The 20,000-nt window shown below is 41.7% G+C and overlaps 4 non-coding genes across 4 annotated transcripts in view; 3 read left to right on the top strand and 1 right to left on the bottom strand.

Moving 5' to 3' along the window:
* Window positions 1-171: 171 nt before the first annotated feature.
* On the top strand, window positions 172-290 carry LOC141770309 (5S ribosomal RNA). The gene has a single exon (XR_012594534.1). It is a non-coding gene; the product is annotated as a 5S ribosomal RNA (ribosomal RNA).
* Window positions 291-3,267: 2,977 nt separating this feature from the next.
* Window positions 3,268-3,386, top strand: LOC141770313 (5S ribosomal RNA). The gene has a single exon (XR_012594538.1). It is a non-coding gene; the product is annotated as a 5S ribosomal RNA (ribosomal RNA).
* A 15,883-nt stretch (window positions 3,387-19,269) lies between these two features.
* LOC141770260 (5S ribosomal RNA) lies at window positions 19,270-19,388 on the top strand. Its single transcript, XR_012594498.1, has one exon. It is a non-coding gene; the product is annotated as a 5S ribosomal RNA (ribosomal RNA).
* A 502-nt stretch (window positions 19,389-19,890) lies between these two features.
* Window positions 19,891-20,000, bottom strand: part of LOC141770235 (5S ribosomal RNA) — a 119-nt gene continuing 9 nt past the window's right edge. Inside the window, exon 1 of the ribosomal RNA XR_012594473.1 lies at window positions 19,891-20,000. This exon is cut by the window's right edge and continues 9 nt beyond it. This is a non-coding gene — a ribosomal RNA (5S ribosomal RNA).

Here is a 20,000-nt window from a genome sequence, read left to right on the forward strand (position 1 = left end):
AATTGACAGTGTTTATCATTCATGTGGGGGGAACTGTATCACTTGTAATCAGAGCTCCTTGCCCATAACTCTTACAAATATGTTAATGTCCCTACGGACAGAAATGCACACAGGCGTTAACGGTGGCGATGATAGACATCTACAAAGGGCCGTTTTGTAACAGTTCCCATGGCTTACGGCCATACCACCCTGAACACGCCCGATCTCATCTGATCTCGGAAGCTAAGCCGGGTTGGGCCTGGTCAGTACTTGGATGGGAGACCGCCTGGGAATCCCAGGTGCTGTAAGCTTTTTTCACTTCTCTTTACAAACAGCCGTGGCCGGCGATGCTTCTCAGGTGGAGACTTTGAAAATCAGAGCAGCTTGTCTCTGGATGTTATATTTGATCATTTTTCACTAATAATGTACAGTACCTTATATGCATAATAATACGTACTCTACATTTGGAAACTTTTCACATTGTCATTTCGCAAGGTATTTTTGGTTTTGTAAGCACATCATCATTTAAAAGGATGAAGTGATACCATAGCTAATTTCATTGCAATATCGACACTGTTACCCTTTATTTTACCTGCCTTGCTACCCAGTAACACCACTACTGTAACCCAGCCAGATGTCTTGCACGTGTATCGATCTGTGAGGACAGAGGCACAAAAAATTGGCTTAACCAGCGGAGAAATCTTTGGCTTTCCAGCATTTGACAATTGCAGCAACACAATATTAGTAAATGTTTGTAAGGAAATGATCAGGGAGTTTAGGAATTTAGAAAGCATTCATTTAACTGGACTTCTATCTGTCATAGCTATACCTGTAACAAATGATCTACTCTTTAAAAAATAATTGAAAACCATTGATCATGAGCATTTACATTCTGTGCACATCATTCTATTGATTTCCATGTGCGCCTGTCTGTGTCCACTGAAGAATCAGCAGCACCCTCTGCTGTTTGTAAAGAGTAGTGAAAAAAGCTTACAGCACCTGGTATTCCCAGGCAGTCTCCCATCCAAGTACTGACCTGGGGTCTCATTTATAACCGTTGCGTATGCACAAAACGGGGCCTGAAATGTGTGTACGCCACTTCCCACGCAATAGTTGTGATCTATAAAAACAAACTTGACGGGAGAATGTGCGCACCGGTACGGAAACTTTGACCCATGCGTACGCACATTATGGAGGCACCGAGGCAGGGGAAACTGGAGACGCAGATGGTGAGGTGGTGAATTGAAGCCAGACTGTAGACATTACATGTCATTATACGTATAATGATGCCTCTCACACATTTAACTTCTCTTCATACTTATATCCACTTTATCATAAACATTTAAAAGAAGTGTTATTTGTGCTATTGAGCCATAACTATTCTACAAGCACCTTACAAATGTAAAATATATCAGCCAACTCAAATCAAATTCTGCTCAATATCTCATCAGCGCTGTCTCACCATCACTGTCCCTCCACCTCCGGAGCTCAGAGGAGAGGGTCGGACTACCGACACTCGCAGTCAGCTGTGGAGCAGCTGTTGAAATCCTCATCATCGGTTGTAGAAATCCAAGATTATATCAAATAGCATTAAAGAATGGCAGAACAGAGCGCCAATAGTTTTAATAATATCTTCTAATAGTGTGCAGATATCACCGAGTACCATATTCGTTTTCATAAAGTTGTTGTGTAAAATCGCTGCAGTGATGACATGATGTATTAATTTATTTATGGTTTATTAGATAGGGACAGATACAGTATACATATAGACAAAATGAAAACGGCTATCCGATGCAACTATCAGACTGTCTCCAGTGCGCCACCGCGGTGCGCCACTCTGCCTCCTCCAGTCACCTCCACCCAGCACATCTTCACCAGTATGGATTGTGTAAATTAACAAAGTGTGGAAATAAAGCCAGTGACAGCTTTCACACAATCGTTACTCTCCATATCCTCATTATCATTATCAGTCCTAATCATAATACAGGACAAGTTCACTATAAAAACTTAAATAATAAATAAATTGTGTTCACCTGTTAAACTTCTTTCTTCTAATGATATCCAACGTGGTGGATTTTACTGATTGTCTTGATCATTTTGGCAAGTTGTGAATCAATGAAGTTGATTGCTGTAAAGATATAAACACTGCAGTGACACTGGTAACATGCTGCATGGTGCTGGTGGATATACAGGCACTGAGGACTAAATGACGTGTATAACAGAATTAAGAGGGAACGAGTGTTCAGAGACCTCCTCAACTACAAGCACCCTTGATCTCTGTGTCAGAAAAACTCCTTTTCTCGGTCTTCCTCTCGGTAGTTGCCATGATTTACCGTAAAGATCAAACAGGCTCATTCACATGCAGAAACATTAATTAGGTGTTTTGCATGGACCATTTATGGTTGAATGTGGGCGTGTAGAGGGCGGAATATGAGGCGGATCCACATGCGCACATTTCCAGGTGGAGTGTGATTTATAAAGGGAACATTGCGTGCAGATGTGCGTACGCACGGTTTATAAATCAGATTTTTTTTTGGCGTACGCCATTTTCGGCTTTTGTGCGCACGTAAATTTTTAGTATGGATCCTACGCACTGTTTTCTAAATGAGACCCCAGGCCCGACCCTGCTTAGCTTCCGAGGTCAGACGAGAGCGGGTGTGTTCAGGGTGGTATGGCCGTAAGCAACAGTTTTTCCTACAAAAGGCCCCTTCAAAGATGCCGTAACTCCATGTTTTTCTTATTCTGTCTATACAGGTAGGAGCTGCAGATTGTCGGGAACGCAAACAAATATTCTCATTATGATTACCAAAATTGCCTTTGTAACAAACTCTGTCATTGTTACATTTTTCAGGCTATGTTAGAAAAACTATTATTGGATTATTGTCACTGATGCATCACTGTGTAAGTAGCAATTTCAAGTATCATTCTGCACCATATGTTATGAAACAATCAAGTTTTAAATGTAAAATCTGAATGTCCAAAGTGGCAATAACAATCACAAATGTAGTGGAGTAAAAAGTACAATATTTCCCTCTGCAATGAAGTATAAAGTGACATAAAAGAAAAAATGCACGTCAAGCCTGCACTCAAGCAGCTTATTTACATTCTCACCTCTGTAATTGACAGTGTTTATCATTCATGTGGGTGGAACTGTATCACTTGTAATCAGGGCTCCTTGCCCATAACTCTTACAAATATGTTAATGTCCCTACGGACAGAAATGCACACAGGCGTTAACGGTGGCGATGATAGACATCTACAAAGGGCCGTTTTGTTACGGTTCTCATGGCTTACAGCCATACCACCCTGAACACGCCCGATCTCGTCTGATCTCGGAAGCTAAGCAGGGTCGGGCCTGGTCAGTACTTGGATGGAAGACCGCCTGGGAATCCCAGGTGCTGTAAGCTTTTTCACTTCTCTTTACAAACAGCCGTGGCCGGCGATGCTTCTCAGGTGGAGACTTTGAAAATCAGAGCAGCTTGTCTTTGGATTTTATATTTGATAATTTTTCACTAATAATGTACAGTACCTTATATGCATAATAATACGTACTCTACATTTGGAAACTTTTCACATTGTCATTTTGCAAGGTATTTTTGGTTTTGTAAGCACATCATCATTTAAAAGGATGAAGTGATACCATAGCTAATTTCATTGCAATATTGACACTGTTACCCTTTATTTTACCTGCCTTGCTACCCAGTAACACCACTACTGTAACCCAGCCAGATGTCTTGCACGTGTATGGATCTGTGAGGACAGAGGCACAGAAAATTGGCTTAACCCTCGGAGAAATCTTTGGCCTTCCACCATTTGAAGGAAATGATCAGGGAGTTTAGGAATTTAGAAAGCATTCATTTAACTGGACTTCTATCTGTCATAGCTATACCTGTAACAAATGATCTACTCTTTAAAAAATAATTGAAAAACATTGATCATGAGCATTTACATTCTGTGCACATCATTCTATTGATTTCCATGTGTGCCTGTCTGTGTCCACTGAAGAATCAGCAGCACCCTCTGCTGTTTGTAAAGAGTAGTGAAAAAGGCTTACAGCACCTGGTATTCCCAGGCAGTCTCCCATCCAAGTACTGACTAGGCCTGACAATGCTTAGCTTCCGAGATCAGACGAGAGCTGGCGTGTAAGAAACAGTTTTTCCTACAAAAGGCCGCTTCAAAGATGCCGTAACTCCATATTTTTCTTATTCTGTCTATACAGGTAGGAGCTGCAGATTGTCGGGAACGCAAACAAATATTCTCATTATGATTACCAAAATTGCTTTTGTAACAAACTCTGTCATTGTTACAATTTTCAGGCTATGTTAGAAAAACTATTATTGGATTATTGTCACTGATGCATCACTGTGTAAGTAGCAATTTCAAGTATCATTCTGCGCCATATCTTATGAAACAATCAAGTTTTAAATGTAAAATCTGAATGTCCAAAGTGGCAATAACAATCACAAACATAGTGGAGTAAAAACTCGAATCTATCCCTTTAAAATAAAGTATAAAGTAGCATAAAATTGCAAAAAGCACCTCAAACCTGCATTCATGCAGCTCAGTTACAATCTCACCTCTGTCATAGATAGTGTTTATCATTCATGTCGGGAAACTGTGTCACTGTAATCAGAGCTCCTTGTCCAGAACTTCTGGAAATATGCTAATGTCCTTATGGACAGAAATGCACACAGGCGTTCACGGTGGCAGTGATTGACATCTATAAAGGGCCGTTTTGTCACTAGTGTTGTTGCTTACGGCCATACCACCCTGAACACGTGTGAGCAGGGTTGTGTGCAGTTTGGCTGAGAGAGTGGAGAGAGAAGAGGAGACAGAGTGCTGGACAGTTCCATTTTTACGTTGAAAACTTTAGCTCAGTTTGAGTCCTTTTTCTGTTCTTTTTTTAGTGGAGGCATTTGATTGCACCTCCCCCCTAGCACCTGTTGGTGGTAGGGGAGGATTGCTTTGTTGCTTTGTTTGGTTGATTGTTTGTTCCTCCATGATGGCTGCCAACGGCGGGAGCGCTGCTGAAAAGAACGGTGGACGTGGAGAAGCAGAGGAGGGGAGCAGAGGCATTAAGGAATACAGCAGGAGTTTGACAGTGATGGTGGTGGTGGAAGGCGAGGAGGAAGTCACAACAATGGAAATATTGAGATCCATAAAAGAAGACTGTGGAGTGGTGCTGGGATGCAGGGCACGAGGAACTGGCAAATTGGAGATCACTATGGAGTCGGCGGAGGGGAAGAGGAAAATCATGGACGGAATAAAGTGCAGGAATTCCAGAATAATGGGACGGGAAATGAACAGTAACGAGATGGTTGTCTCGTTTCTGCATCTGCCCGTCTACATCACAGACGCGCAGATACAAGGCCGGCTGCAGGAGTGGGGAGTGGGAGCGGCGTCGGAGATCAGGAGGAGAAAGTGGCCAGGAACGGATGTGGTGGATGGAACACGCTTCCTCAAAGTAAGATTTACGGACGAGGTGAGGTCTCTACCTTATTCCACACGTTTTCCCACAATAGAGGGAGTGGAACACTTCAGAGTAATACATGATCGGCAGGAGAGAGTTTGCCGTTTGTGTATAAAACCGGGTCATATTTACCGCGAGTGCCCCGAGCTGAAGTGCTTCAGATGCGGAGGGCAGGGGCATTACGCACGGGAGTGTGTGGATGAGGAAGAGGAGGGAGAGGCGGAGGAGACGGGAGCAGAGACGGCGAGGGACGAAGGAGGAGATGAGGGAAGAGAGAAAGTGGCGGAGGAGATGGAGGAGAAGGTGGAGGAGGTGGAGGTGGAGGAGGCTGAGGCGGACGCGGACGAGGAGAGCCAGCCAGCGAGCTTCACCGGGCGCACTGCGAAGGAGAGAAAAGGGCCGAAGCAGAAGGACAGCAGAAAGCCCGGTCTTGGCCGGGTGTTTGGAGTAGCGCATGGAGCAAAGGGATCGGTGAAAGGAGGAGGACAGAGGCTGGGAGACGAGGAGAGAGGACGAGGAGACCGGGGTTTTGAGCAGGACAAAGTGGAAGAAATGATGCTGGAAGGACAGGGGGGTGAGAAGAGGAAAGCCGATACTCTGAGGAATGGAGAACAATGTGAAGAAGTAAAGAAGAAAGTGTAAGTAAGGCTGGCAGATTGCTATTTTGTGTTTGTTTTCTTTCTTTTTTATCTCATGGTCACAGTCTTGTCATTAAATGTGAATGGTTTGAGGGATATGGCGAAATTAGATAACATATTAAAGTTGCATAAAACTGACATTATGTGTTTCCAGGAAACTAACTGGGATGATGGAATTGTAGGAAAGGTGAGAGAGAGGTGGAAGGGGAGTATATATTACAGTAATGGGGCAGTTAATGCAAGAGGAGTGGCAATATTAGTGAAAACGGATAGAGTGGAGAATATAAGGCAGGTGTATAAGGATAGTAGAGGGAGGTTATTAAGTCTAGAATTTGATTATATAGATATGAGGTTTAGGTTGGTAAATGTATATATGCCGGTGATAGAAGGGGAAAAAAGGGGGGTTCTGGTTGAATTAAAGCCGCTGTGTGTGCTGAACTGCATAGTGGCAGGGGACTTCAACATTAAACTGACTAGGTTAGATGTAGGGAAAGATGTAGTATTTAGGTGGGAAAAGTCTAGGAAAATATTAGTTGAAATGATGGAGGAAGGGAAATTAGTAGATGTGTGGAGATATTATAATTTGGACAGGAGGGAGTACTCAAGGAGGCAGGTAAAGGAGGGGGAACTGAAGCAGTCTAGGATTGACTTATTGTTGGTTAAAGAGGACACTCTGAGTTATATAGAGGATACAAAGTATAAGTTCAACACTCTTAGTGACCATGCAGCATTACTGTTTAAGATAAGAGGTAGGGGTGGGGAGAGAGGTGGAGGACAGTGGATGTTAAATGCTAATAGTATGGTAGATAAGCAATACAGCAAGCAGATTAGACAATTATTAGTGGAGAAACTTGACTGTATAAACAATATTTTAGAAGATAGCATAGATGTGGGGGAATGGTGGGAAGGGGTAAAAGAAGAGGTGAAGAGGATAAGTATAACATTTGCAAGAAAGCGGAATAAGGAAGAGAGGGAGAAAGAGAGGGTTCTTAGGGAGAAGCTAAATAGGGAACTGAGTAGAGCAGATGATGAGCCGGGGTACAATATAGAAGAGTTTTTGAGGGTCAGAGCACAATTAGCAAAGTTTGAGAGGGATAAGTGTAGGGGAGCAATTTTGAGGAGTAAGGCAAGATACACACTGGAGGGAGAGAGATGCACTGCATTCTTTTTGGGGCAGGAGAAGAGAAAACAAAGCAGGTCATATATATCTGAGGTAGTGGATAGAGCAGGTAAGACAGTTAATGATTATGTGGAAGTGTTAGAGATAGTGTTAGAATATTTTACAGAGTTGTTTAGGAGGGGGGAGAGGGAGGAGGGTAGTATGAATGAGGTGTTTGGTAATATTAATAAGCAGATAGGTAGAGATGATAGGGAAATGTGCGAGGGGGACATAACTGAGAGGGAAATACAGACGGCTATAGAGGGACTGCAAGGTGGGAAGAGTCCAGGGAGTGATGGGTTAGGGGGCGAGTTTTACAAAGTATATAGGGACTTGTTAGGGCCAATATTATTAAAAGTATATAAATATGTAGAGAGGAGTAAGAGACTGCCAAAGACTATGGGATTGGGGGTGGTAACATTAATATATAAGAACAAAGGGAGCAAATTAGATTTAGAAAACTATAGACCGATTAGTGTGTTGAATAATGATTATAAAATATTGACTAGGGTTTTGGCGAACAGGATTAAGAAGGTGGTAGGGGGAATAATAGAGCCTTCACAAAGCTACAGTATACCAGGGAGGGATATAGCGGATAGTATAAGCACCATAAGAGAGGTGATCAGATACATGAAGGATGACGGGAAGGGAGGGATAGTGCTTAGTTTGGATTTGAGTAAGGCATTTGACAGGGTGGAACATGACTATTTATTTGAGGTATTAAAGAGATTTGGGTTTGGGGAAAAGATAGTTGGGTGGATTAGATGTATATATGGGGAGGCCAGGAGTTGTGTGAAAGTTAATGGGGTGTTAACAGACAGCTTTAGAATAGAGAGGTCGGTAAGGCAGGGGTGCCCGCTGAGTCCTCTGCTATATGCTCTTTCGGTAGAGCCAATGGCAAGTATGATCAGGAATGATGCGGGGGTGAAGGGAATTGAGCTGGAGCAGGGGCAGACTATTAAGATTAATAGTTATGCAGATGACACAACCATCACAGTGAGGGACAGAGAGAGTATAGAGAGGGTTATGGAGTTAATAGGGGTGTATGGGAAGGCAGCGGGGGCTAAGGTAAACGTAGGTAAGTCAGAGGTTATGTATATAGGGGATGTAGAGAGGTCTGGGTTAGATTTTAGGATTAGGGAGGATTGCATGAAGATGTTAGGGGTGTATTTGGGTGTAAGGGAGTCCGTCGGAAGGGATTTAACATGGACAGGGGTTTTGAATAAAATGAGGAGTGTGTGTGGGTTATGGAGGGAAAGAAGGTTGAAGTTGAAAGGTAAAGTAGTGGTCATAAATTCTCTCGTGATGTCTCTGTGTGTGTATGTGTTAAGAGTATTGGATATGCCAGAATGGGTTAAAAAAGATATTGAAAAAATCATTGTGGATTTCCTGTGGGAAGGGAAGGGGGTGAGGATCGGGTACAAAACCCTGATTGGGAAAATAAAACAAGGTGGGTTAAAGCTAGTGGATCTGGGAGCTAAACACAATGCTGTGAGGATAAAAACTGTCATTAAATACCTATATGGGGAAGCTGAATATGGCTGGATGGTAGTTTTTCGACAGCAGTTGCAAAAGTTTGGGGGTATGGGTAACAGCTTCTTCTTGATGAAAAGCAAAAGAACCATGACTGAGGGGATGTCAGAAGTGTTTAAAGAGGCATTGCAAGCTTGGGGAAACTTCATCAAAAACCTAAATTATGAATGTGAGAATCTGGAAGATATAATAAATCAACCTATATTTCTTAACAATAAAATAAGGTATGATAATAATGTATTGTATAACAAGTTGTTTTGGGATGCTGGTATTCGACAGGTTAAGGATGTAATGTATGAGGTAATACCAGGTTTTTTGAGGAATGAATGTATTTATGACAGTGTGTGTGAGGTGAAGGAAGAAGTAAGCAGGGCAGAAATTAATTGTTTTTATAACAAAATTAAAGTGAGTATACCAGAAAGATGGAGGATAATAATAAACACAAAAATTGTAAAAAAGCAAACAAATGAAATACCGGGATTATATGTAGTGAGAGAGAGCTGGAAGAAGAGACTGAAAGAGCTGACTGTTAAAAACATATATGCCATCTCGATAGAGGAGGAGTTTAAGGCCCCAGCGGCTGAGGGAGTATGGGGTGAGGTGTTCCCCCAGTTAGAAAAGAAAAACATATGGGCTAGTCTAAATGTAACATATAATAGTTTAGAATGCGAAAATAATGACTTTATGCTGCGACACAACAGAGTATACACAAAAGTGGTTTTGCATAAAATAAATAATGAGATAAGTGGGGAATGTGATGTATGTAACTGTGGCCATGAGACTTTTTTGCATTACTTTTTGGATTGTAGGGAGTTGCAAGGTTTTTTTGTTTATTTGAAGCAATTGCTAGCCGAACGATGTAAACTTGACAAAAACAGTTTGAAAGACTGGAGGACTGTTTTTTTGTTTGGTTTCCCATATAAGAAGAATGGGGCAAATCGGGCTTTACTGAATTTTATTTTGAGCCACGCTCGGCGTGCAGTCGTTCTAAGAAGAAACTATGCATTTTTTGAAAAGAAAAAGGTGAATATTAAAGCCATATTTGAAATGATTGTAAAAAGGGATGTCAATTTGATTTATAAGTATGGTGATGTAGAGGCAGAGAATTTTTTTGTTGGAGATAACACTTTGATTAGCATGGGTAAAAAAGGGGATTTGTGTTTTCATTTTAAGTTGGCATAGTTATACCGTTGAAGGTTTTTAGTTGTGTTGTATGAACTGATAGTTTACATGCCTCATTTGTTATGTCTTTTCTTTTCTTGGTTAATTGTTAACCGGGAATGCATTTGATTGTAAAATGTCATAATTTATAATAAAAAGATAAAAAAAAAAAAAAAAAAAAAAGAACACGCCCGATCCCGTCTGATTTCGGAAGCTAAGCAGGGTCGGGCCTGGTCAGTACTTGGATGGGAGACTGCCTGGGAATACCAAGTGCTGTAAGATTTTTCACTTCTCTTTACAAGCGTTGCTGCTTCTCCGGTGGAGAGAATGGTGAAGATATACATCACTCAGAAACGACACGTCAGTTTTCAACTTTTTTTCAAAAGCATGCAGAAGTGATTCAAACTTAAGTAATGGCCGTTACTCTTTGGTGACAGCACACTAGCATCAGGACAAAGCTTTGAAAATGTGGGAGAAAGAAAAATGCTGAAATTCAACATCCAGAGACAAGCTGCTCTGATTTTCAAAGTCTCCACCGGAGAAGCAGCGGCGCCCTCTGCTGCTTGTAAAGAGAAGTGAAAAAGTTTACAGAACCTGGTATTCCCAGGCGGTCTCCCATCCAAGTACTGACCAGGCCCGACCCTGTTTAGCTTCCGAGATCAGACGAGATCGGGCGTGTTCTTTTTTTTTTATCTTTTTATTATAAATTATGACATTTACAACCAAATGCATTCCCGGTTAACAATTAACCAAGAAAAAAACATAACAAATGAGGCATGTAAACTATCAGCATATACAAAAAAAACAAAAAAAACATCAACAGTATAACTATGCCAACTTGAAATGAAAACACAAATCCCCTTTTTTACCCATGCTAATCAAAGTGTTATCTCCAACAAAAAAATTCTCTGCCTCTACATCACCATACTTATAAATCAAATTGACATCCCTTTTTACAATCATTTCAAATATGGCTTTAATATTCACCTTTTTCTTTTCAAAATATGCATAGTTTCTTCTTAAAACGACTGCACGCCGAGCGTGGCTCAAAATGAAATTCAGTAAAGCCAGATTTGCCCCATTCTTTTTATATGGGACACCAAACAAAAAGACAGTCCTCCAGTCTACCAAAATGTTTCTGTCAAGTTTACATCGTTTGGCCAGCAATTGCTTCAAATAAACAAAAAACCCTTGCAACTCCCTACAATCCAAAAAGTAATGCAAAAAAGTCTCATGGCCACAGTTACACACATCACATTCCCCACTTATATCATTATTTATTTTATGCAAAAACACTTTTGTGTACACTCTATTGTGTCGCAGCATAAAGTCATTATTTTCGCATTCTAAACTATTATATGTTACATTTAGACTAGACCATATGTTTTTCTTTTCTAACTGGGGGAATACCTCACCCCATACTCTTTCAGCCGCTGGGGCCTTAAACTCCTCCTCTATCGAGATGGCATATATGTTTTTAACAGTCAGCTCTTTCAGTCTCTTCTTCCAGCTCTCCCTCACTACATATAATCCTGGCATTTCACTTGTTTGTTTTTTTACAATTTTTGTGTTTATTATTATCCTCCATCTTTCTGGTATACTCATTTTAATTTTGTTGTAAAAACAATTGATTTCTACCCTGCTTACTTCTTCCTTCACCTCACACACACTGTCATAAATACATTCATTCCTCAAAAAGCCTGGTATTACCTCATACATTACATCCTTTACCTGTCGAATACCAGCATCCCAAAACAACTTGTTATACAATACATTATTATTATGCCTTATTTTATTGTTAAGGAATATAGGTTGATTTATTATATCTTCCAGATTCTCACATTCATAATTTAGGTTTATGATGAAGTTTCCCCAGGCTTGCAATGCCTCTTTAAACACTTCTGACATCCCCTCAGTCATGGTTCTTTTGCTTTTCATCAAGAAGAAGCTGTTACCCATACCCCCAAACTTTTGCAACTGCTGTCGAAAAACTACCATCCAGCCATATTCAGCTTCCCCATATAGGTATTTAATGACAGTTTTTATCCTCACAGCATTGTTTAGCTCCCAGATCCACTAGCTTTAACCCACCTTGTTTTATTTTCCCAATCAGGGTTTTGTACCCGATCCTCACCCCCTTCCCTTCCCACAGGAAATCCAAAATGATTTTTTCAATATCTTTTTTAACCCATTCTGGCATATCCAATACTCTTAACACATACAAACACACAGACATCACTAGAGAATTTATGACCACTACTTTACCTTTCAACTTCAACCTTCTTTCCCTCCATAACCCACACACACTCCTCATTTTATTCAAAACCCCTGTCCATGTTAAATCCCTTCCGACGGACTCCCTTACACCCAAATACACCCCTAACATCTTCATGCAATCCTCCCTAATCCTAAAATCTAACCCAGACCTCTCTACATCCCCTATATACATAACCTCTGACTTACCTACGTTTACCTTAGCCCCCGCTGCCTTCCCATACACCCCTATTAACTCCATAACCCTCTCTATACTCTCTCTGTCCCTCACTGTGATGGTTGTGTCATCTGCATAACTATTAATCTTAACAGTCTGCCCCTGCTCCAGCTAAATTCCCTTCACCCCAGCATCATTTCTGATCATACTGGCCATTGGTTCTACCGAAAGAGCATATAGCAGAGGACTCAGTGGGCACCCCTGCCTTACCGACCTCTCTATTCTGAAGCTGTCTGTTAACACCCCATTAACTTTCACACAACTCCTGGCCTCCCCATATATACATCTAATCCACCCAACTATCTTTTCCCCAAAACCAAATCTCTTTAATACCTCAAATAAATAGTCATGTTCCACCCTGTCAAATGCCTTACTCAAATCCAAACTAAGCACTATCCCTCCCTTCCCGTCATACTTCATGTATCTGATCACCTCTCTTATGGTACTTATAGTATCAGCTATATCCCTCCCTGGCATACTGTAGCTTTGTGAAGGCTCTATTATTCCCCCTACCACATTCTTAATCCTGTTGGCCAAAACCCTAGCCAATATTTTATAATCATTATTCAACACACTAATCGGTCTATAGTTTTCTAAATCTAATTTGCTCCCTTTGTTCTTATATATTAATGTTACCACCCCCAATCCCATAGTCTTTGGCAGTCTCTTACTCCTCTCTACATATTTATATACTTTTAATAATATTGACCCTAACAAGTTCCTATATACTTTGTAAAACCCGCCCCCTAACCCATCACTCCCAGGACTCTTCCCACCTTGCAGTCCCTCTATAGCCATCTGTATCTCCCTCTCAGTTATGTCCCCCTCGCACATTTCCCTATCATCTCTACCTATCTGCTTATTAATATTACCAAACACCTCATTCATACTACCCTCATCCATCTCCCCCCTCCTAAACAAATCTGTAAAATATTCTAATACTGTCTCTAACACTTCCACATAATCATTAACTGTCTTACCTGCTCTATCCACTACCTCAGATATATATGACCTGCTTTGTTTTCTCTTCTCCTGCCCCAAAAAGAATGCAGTGCATCTCTCTCCCTCCAATGTGTATCTTGCCTTACTCCTCAAAATTGCTCCCCTACACTTATCCCTCTCAAACTTTGCTAATTGTGCCCTGACCCTCAAAAACTCTTCTATATTATACCCCGGCTCATCATCTGCTCTACTCAGTTCCCTATTTAGCTTCTCCCTAAGAACCCTCTCTTTCTCCCTCTCTTCCTTATTCCGCTTTCTTGCAAATGTTATACTTATCCTCTTCACCTCTTCTTTTACCCCTTCCCACCATTCCCCCACATCTATGCTATCTTCTAAAATATTGTTTATACAGTCAAGTTTCTCCACTAATAATTGTCTAATCTGCTTGCTGTATTGCTTATCTACCATAATATTAGCATTTAACATCCACTGTCCTCCACCTCTCTCCCCACCCCTACCTCTTATCTTAAACAGTAATGCTGCATGGTCACTAAGAGTGTTGAACTTATACTTTGTATCCTCTATATAACTCAGAGTGTCCTCTTTAACCAACAATAAGTCAATCCTAGACTGCTTCAGTTCCCCCTCCTTTATCTGCCTCCTTGAGTACTCCCTCCTGTCCAAATTACAATATCTCCACACATCTACTAATTTCCCTTCCTCCATCATTTCAACTAATATTTTCCTAGACTTTTCCCACCTAAATACTACATCTTTCCCTACATCTAACCTAGTCAGTTTAATGTTGAAGTCCCCTGCCACTATGCAGTTCAGCACACACAGCGGCTTTAATTCAACCAGAACCCCCCTTTTTTCCCCTTCTATCACCGGCATATATACATTTACCAACCTAAACCTCATATCTATATGTGACCTGCTCCATCATTATGAGTCACATTGACCCGAAACACATTTTGAGTTATCTATCTGACTGTAAAGAGGAAAGTCTCAGCTTTATGGCAATACCAAGATTATCTTTCTACGCCAAATATTCAATGAGATATGCTCTTTCAAAGTTCGACTGTCATGAAACATTACTTTTGAGAAAAAGGGCATTAAAGATAAGAATTCATTTTCAGCCATTTTTTGCATTGATTAAAACACATTTATTAAGACTCAAGTCTAAATGAACACAATATATTTTGGTCAAAAGTGACACCCAACATTTCATAATGTAGCCTACACATACTTTCATGCATACATGTGCACATAGTCACGAGCACGTGATGTGCACGTGGCCACGTGCATGCGTATGACCACAAGCAGTACAGTAGATAGGGCTAGAAGAAAAGAATCCAAAATGTATGGAATAAAATTTATAAAATATAAAAAAATATACTGTACATATGATATAATATATAGTATATATGTTTATTTCAATATAATAATAATTATATGAAGAATACATAATTAAAAATATTAAATATGGAGCCATGTGCACACAGGTACATGCACAAACTTACAAGTCCATATCCAAACAATAAAAAACCATACTAGAAAATGGGTAGCATATGAACAAATATTATGTACATATTATGTATGTACAATATTATATAAAATAATACATAATAGAAATATAGATATAATAGAAAGACTATGAAATGTGTTGCCTGTACTCATTCTGCTGGCTTCTTCTGCAGCTCACTGTATCCTTTCACAGGGTCATGTGGGAGCTGATCTTCTCAAGGAGATCCCGATGTTTCTCATCTACAAAATGACATAAAGTGAAAAGCATAAAGTGAAAAATCAAGTCATCTCAAAGATTTTAGGCTGGCTAAATCATGTTGAATCATTGTTAAATGAGGCCTGATCATTATCATATTAATACAGCCCTACATTCATTAACATAGCCTATTCACCATGTGATATCAGATTAATATACAACATATAATTTTACTATATGTTAAGCTATTTCTTTTGCCATTTAAAATGATATCCTCACCTTTTGTGTCTCTCACAGCAACCCTGTCTGTCCCTGTCCCTGTCTCCTAGAAATGACATTTGTATATTGTTTTCATAAAACCTGGTGTGGTGAGGAGGTAACAGCTGCCTGGATTATGTTCAGATACAACGCTTCTTTCAATGAATTAAACACTTCACAACATTTCCCTTTTAATAATAATAGTTTCTAGGAGACAGGCACCTGAGAGACATACCTGAGACAGACAGACACCTCAGAGACACACCTGAGACACACAGACACCTGAGAGACACACATGAGACAGACAGACACCTCAGAGACACACATGAGACACACAGACACCTCAGAGACACACATGAGACACACAGACACCTCAGAGACACACAGACACCTGAGAGACACACATGAGACAGACAGACACCTTAGAGACACACATGAGACAGACAGACACCTCAGAGACACTCATGAGACACACAGACACCTGAGAGACACACATGAGACAGACAGACACCTCAGAGACACTCATGAGACACACAGGCACCTGAGAGAAACACCTGAGACAGACAGACACCTCAGAGACACACATGAGACAGACAAACAGACAGACAGACAGACAGACAGACAGACAGACAGACACCTGAGAGACACACATGAGACACGCAGGCACCTGAGAGACACACCTGAGACAGACAGACACCTCAGAGACACACATGAGACAGACAGACACCTATAGACTACACACACTGACACACACATTATTAGCTGCTATTAATGCTTCTTAGCCTGCTCTATAGTGATTTAAAAGTCTTTAAAACAAACAGATAAAATAAGGATAGTGTAGTTTAACTATAAGAACTTACCATCAGTCATTTCTTTCATCTGGTCGAGTCTTCTCTCCATCTCCTCCGGAGTAGAGACTGTTGTACAGTTTGCAGCTACACTGGTACTCCCGGCCGGGCGATCTCAGTCTCTATAACACTGCCCTGATTTAATAACTATAATCAGAGACATTTCGTGCCATCATCGGCTCAGCCATGAGTGGAATATCTTCCTCCTCGCCTTCCTCCAACTCTCTTTCTCCGTCCTGATCAGTGGATTGAGAGCTAGCCTAGCCCCTAGCGTTAGCCGGGCGTCCGACCCGACTCGGCGCACCCGCTGTCCTCATCACCCGGTGCGGTGAAATAATCTGAATTTAAGTCGGTCCAGTTGTCGTCAGATGTAGCACCTCTAACATGAATTTAATTTAAAAGTCGAGCGATGTTTTCCTCACGTGAATTCATCTTGTCAAGCCCGTTATCTCCTCTGTCAACCAGCTCTATTGAGCCGAGTCAATACAGCAGACTTCCGGTAAAAACTTTACGACAACGTTATGTTTAAGAGCTTCAAAACTAGACTTATCATTTGAATTTTACATTGATTCTTACTTTGTATTAAAGCTGAGACTTTATTTATTCAGAAATGCATAAAAAAACAAAACAACCCAAAACACACTTTTTCATAAAAAAACGTGTTTTTACAAGAATGCGCTGCCGCGACTTACGACTCATTTTGATAGAGCGGGTCACATATAATCAAATTCTAGACTTAATAACCTCCCTCTACTATCCTTATACACCTGCCTTATATTCTCCACTCTATCCGTTTTCACTAATATTGCCACTCCTCTTGCATTAACTGCCCCATTACTGTAATATATACTCCCCTTCCACCTCTCTCTCACCTTTCCTACAATTCCATCATCCCAGTTAGTTTCCTGGAAACACATAATGTCAGTTTTATGCAACTTTAATATGTTATCTAATTTCGCCATATCCCTCAAACCATTCACATTAAATGACAAGACTGTGACCATGAGATAAAAAAGAAAGAAAACAAACACAAAATAGCAATCTGCCAGCCTTACTTACACTTTCTTCTTTACTTCTTCACATTGTTCTCCATTCCTCAGAGTCTCGGCTTTCCTCTTCTCACCCCCCTGTCCTTCCAGCATCATTTCTTCCACTTTGTCCTGCTCAAAACCCCGGTCTCCTCGTCCTCTCTCCTCGTCTCCCAGCCTCTGTCCTCCTCCTTTCACCGATCCCTTTGCTCCATGCGCTACTCCAAACACCCGGCCAAGACCGGGCTTTCTGCTGTCCTTCTGCTTCGGCCCTTTTCTCTCCTTCGCAGTGCGCCCGGTGAAGCTCGCTGGCTGGCTCTCCTCGTCCGCGTCCGCCTCAGCCTCCTCCACCTCCACCTCCTCCACCTTCTCCTCCATCTCCTCCGCCACTTTCTCTCTTCCCTCATCTCCTCCTTCGTCCCTCGCCGTCTCTGCTCCCGTCTCCTCCGCCTCACCCTCCTCTTCCTCGTCCACACACTCCCGTGCGTAATGCCCCTGCCCTCCGCATCTGAAGCACTTCAGCTCGGGGCACTCGCGGTAAATATGACCCGGTTTTATACACAAACGGCAAACTCTCTCCTGCCGATCATGTATTACTCTGAAGTGTTCCACTCCCTCTATTGTGGGAAAACGTGTGGAATAAGGTAGAGACCTCACCTCGTCCGTAAATCTAACTTTGAGGAAGCGTGTTCCATCCACCACATCCGTTCCTGGCCACTTTCTCCTCCTGATCTCCGACGCCGCTCCAACTCCCCACTCCTGCAGCCGGCCTTGTATCTGCGCGTCTGTGATGTAGACGGGCAGATGCAGAAACGAGACAACCATCTCGTTACTGTTCATTTCCCGTCCCATTATTCTGGAATTCCTGCACTTTATTCCGTCCATGATTTTCCTCTTCCCCTCCGCCGACTCCATAGTGATCTCCAATTTGCCAGTTCCTCGTGCCCTGCATCCCAGCACCACTCCACAGTCTTCTTTTATGGATCTCAATATTTCCATTGTTGTGACTTCCTCCTCGCCTTCCACCACCACCATCACTGTCAAACTCCTGCTGTATTCCTTAATGCCTCTTCTCCCCTCCTCTGCTTCTCCACGTCCACCGTTCTTTTCAGCAGCGCTCCCGCCGTTGGCAGCCATCATGGAGGAACAAACAATCAAACAAACAAAGCAACAAAGCAATCCTCCCCTACCACCAACAGGTGCTAGGGGGGAGGTGCAAACAAATGCCTCCACTAAAAAAAGAACAGAAAAAGGACTCAAACTGAGCTAAAGTTTTCAACGTAAAAATGGAACTGTCCAGCACTCTGTCTCCTCTTCTCTCTCCCCTCTCTCAGCCAAACTGCACACAACCCTGCTCACACGTGTTCAGGGTGGTATGGCCGTAAGCAACAGCACTGGTGACGAGATCGGGCGTGTTCAGGGCGGTATGGCCGTAAGCAACAGCACTGGTGACAAAACGGCCCTTTATAGATGTCAATCACTGCCACCGTGAACGCCTGTGTGCATTTCTGTCCATAGGGACATTAGCATATTTCCAGAAGTTCTGGGCAAGGAGCTCTGATTACAGTGACAGTTTCCCCACATGAATGATAAACACTATCTATGACAGAGGTGAGATTGTAACTGAGCTGCTTGAATGCAGGTTTGAGGTGCTTTTTGCAATTTTATGCTACTTTATACTTGATTTTACAGGGATAGATTGGAGTTTTTACTCCACTACGTTTGTGATTGTTATTGCGACTTTGTAGATTTAGATTTGACATTTAAAACGTGATTGTTTCATAAAATATGGCGCAGTATGATACTTGAAAATGCTGCTTACACAGCAATACATCAGTGATAATAATCCAATAATATTTTTATAACATAGCCTGTAACAATGTAACAACGACAGAGTTTGTAACAAAGGCCCTTTTTGTCATTATAGTGAGAATATTTGTTTGTGTTCCTGACAATCTGCAGCTGCTACCTTCATAGACAGAATACGAAAACTTTGTGTTACAGCATCTTTAAATGGCCTTTTTGTTGCTGCAAATGTTGCTTACGGCCATACCACCCTGAACACGGCCGATCTCGTCTGATCTCGGAAGCCAAGCAGGGTCGGGCCTGGTCAGTACTTGGATGGGAGACAGCCTGGGAATACCAGGTGCTGTAAGCTTTTTCGCTTCTCTTTTACAAACAGCGGAGGGCGCTGCTGCTTCTTCGTTGGACACTGGCAGGCGCTGATGAAAATCAATAGAATGGTGTACACACAATGTCAATGCTTTTCAAATATTTTTTAAAGAGCAGATCACGAGTTACAAGTGTATATCATTATATCATAAACTAATTAGAAGCTGATCAATTTCACTCGGGAAAAAAAGAAACCTTTATTGAAGTTTATTGGACAGCATACAGTGGAAAGAATGGTGAAGATATACATCACTCAGAAACGACACGTCAGTTTTCAACTTTTTTTCAAAAGCATGCAGAAGTGATTCAAACTGAAGTAATGGCCGTTACTCTTTGGTGACAGCACACTAGCATCAGGACAAAGCGTTGAAAATGTGGGAGAAAGAAAAATGCTGAAATTCAACATCCAGAGTCAAGCTGCTCTGATTTTCAAAGTCTCCACCGGAGAAGCAGCGGCGCCCTCTGCTGCTTGTAAAGAGAAGTGAAAAAGCTTACAGCACCTGGTATTCCCAGGCGGTCTCCCACCCAAGTACTGACCAGGCCCGACCCTGCTTAGCTTCCGAGATCAGACGAGATCGGGCGTGTTCAGGGTGGTATG

The sequence above is a fragment of the Sebastes fasciatus genome, chromosome 6 (genome assembly GCF_043250625.1).
Source record: "Sebastes fasciatus isolate fSebFas1 chromosome 6, fSebFas1.pri, whole genome shotgun sequence".
Taxonomy (NCBI): Eukaryota; Metazoa; Chordata; class Actinopteri; order Perciformes; family Sebastidae; genus Sebastes; species Sebastes fasciatus.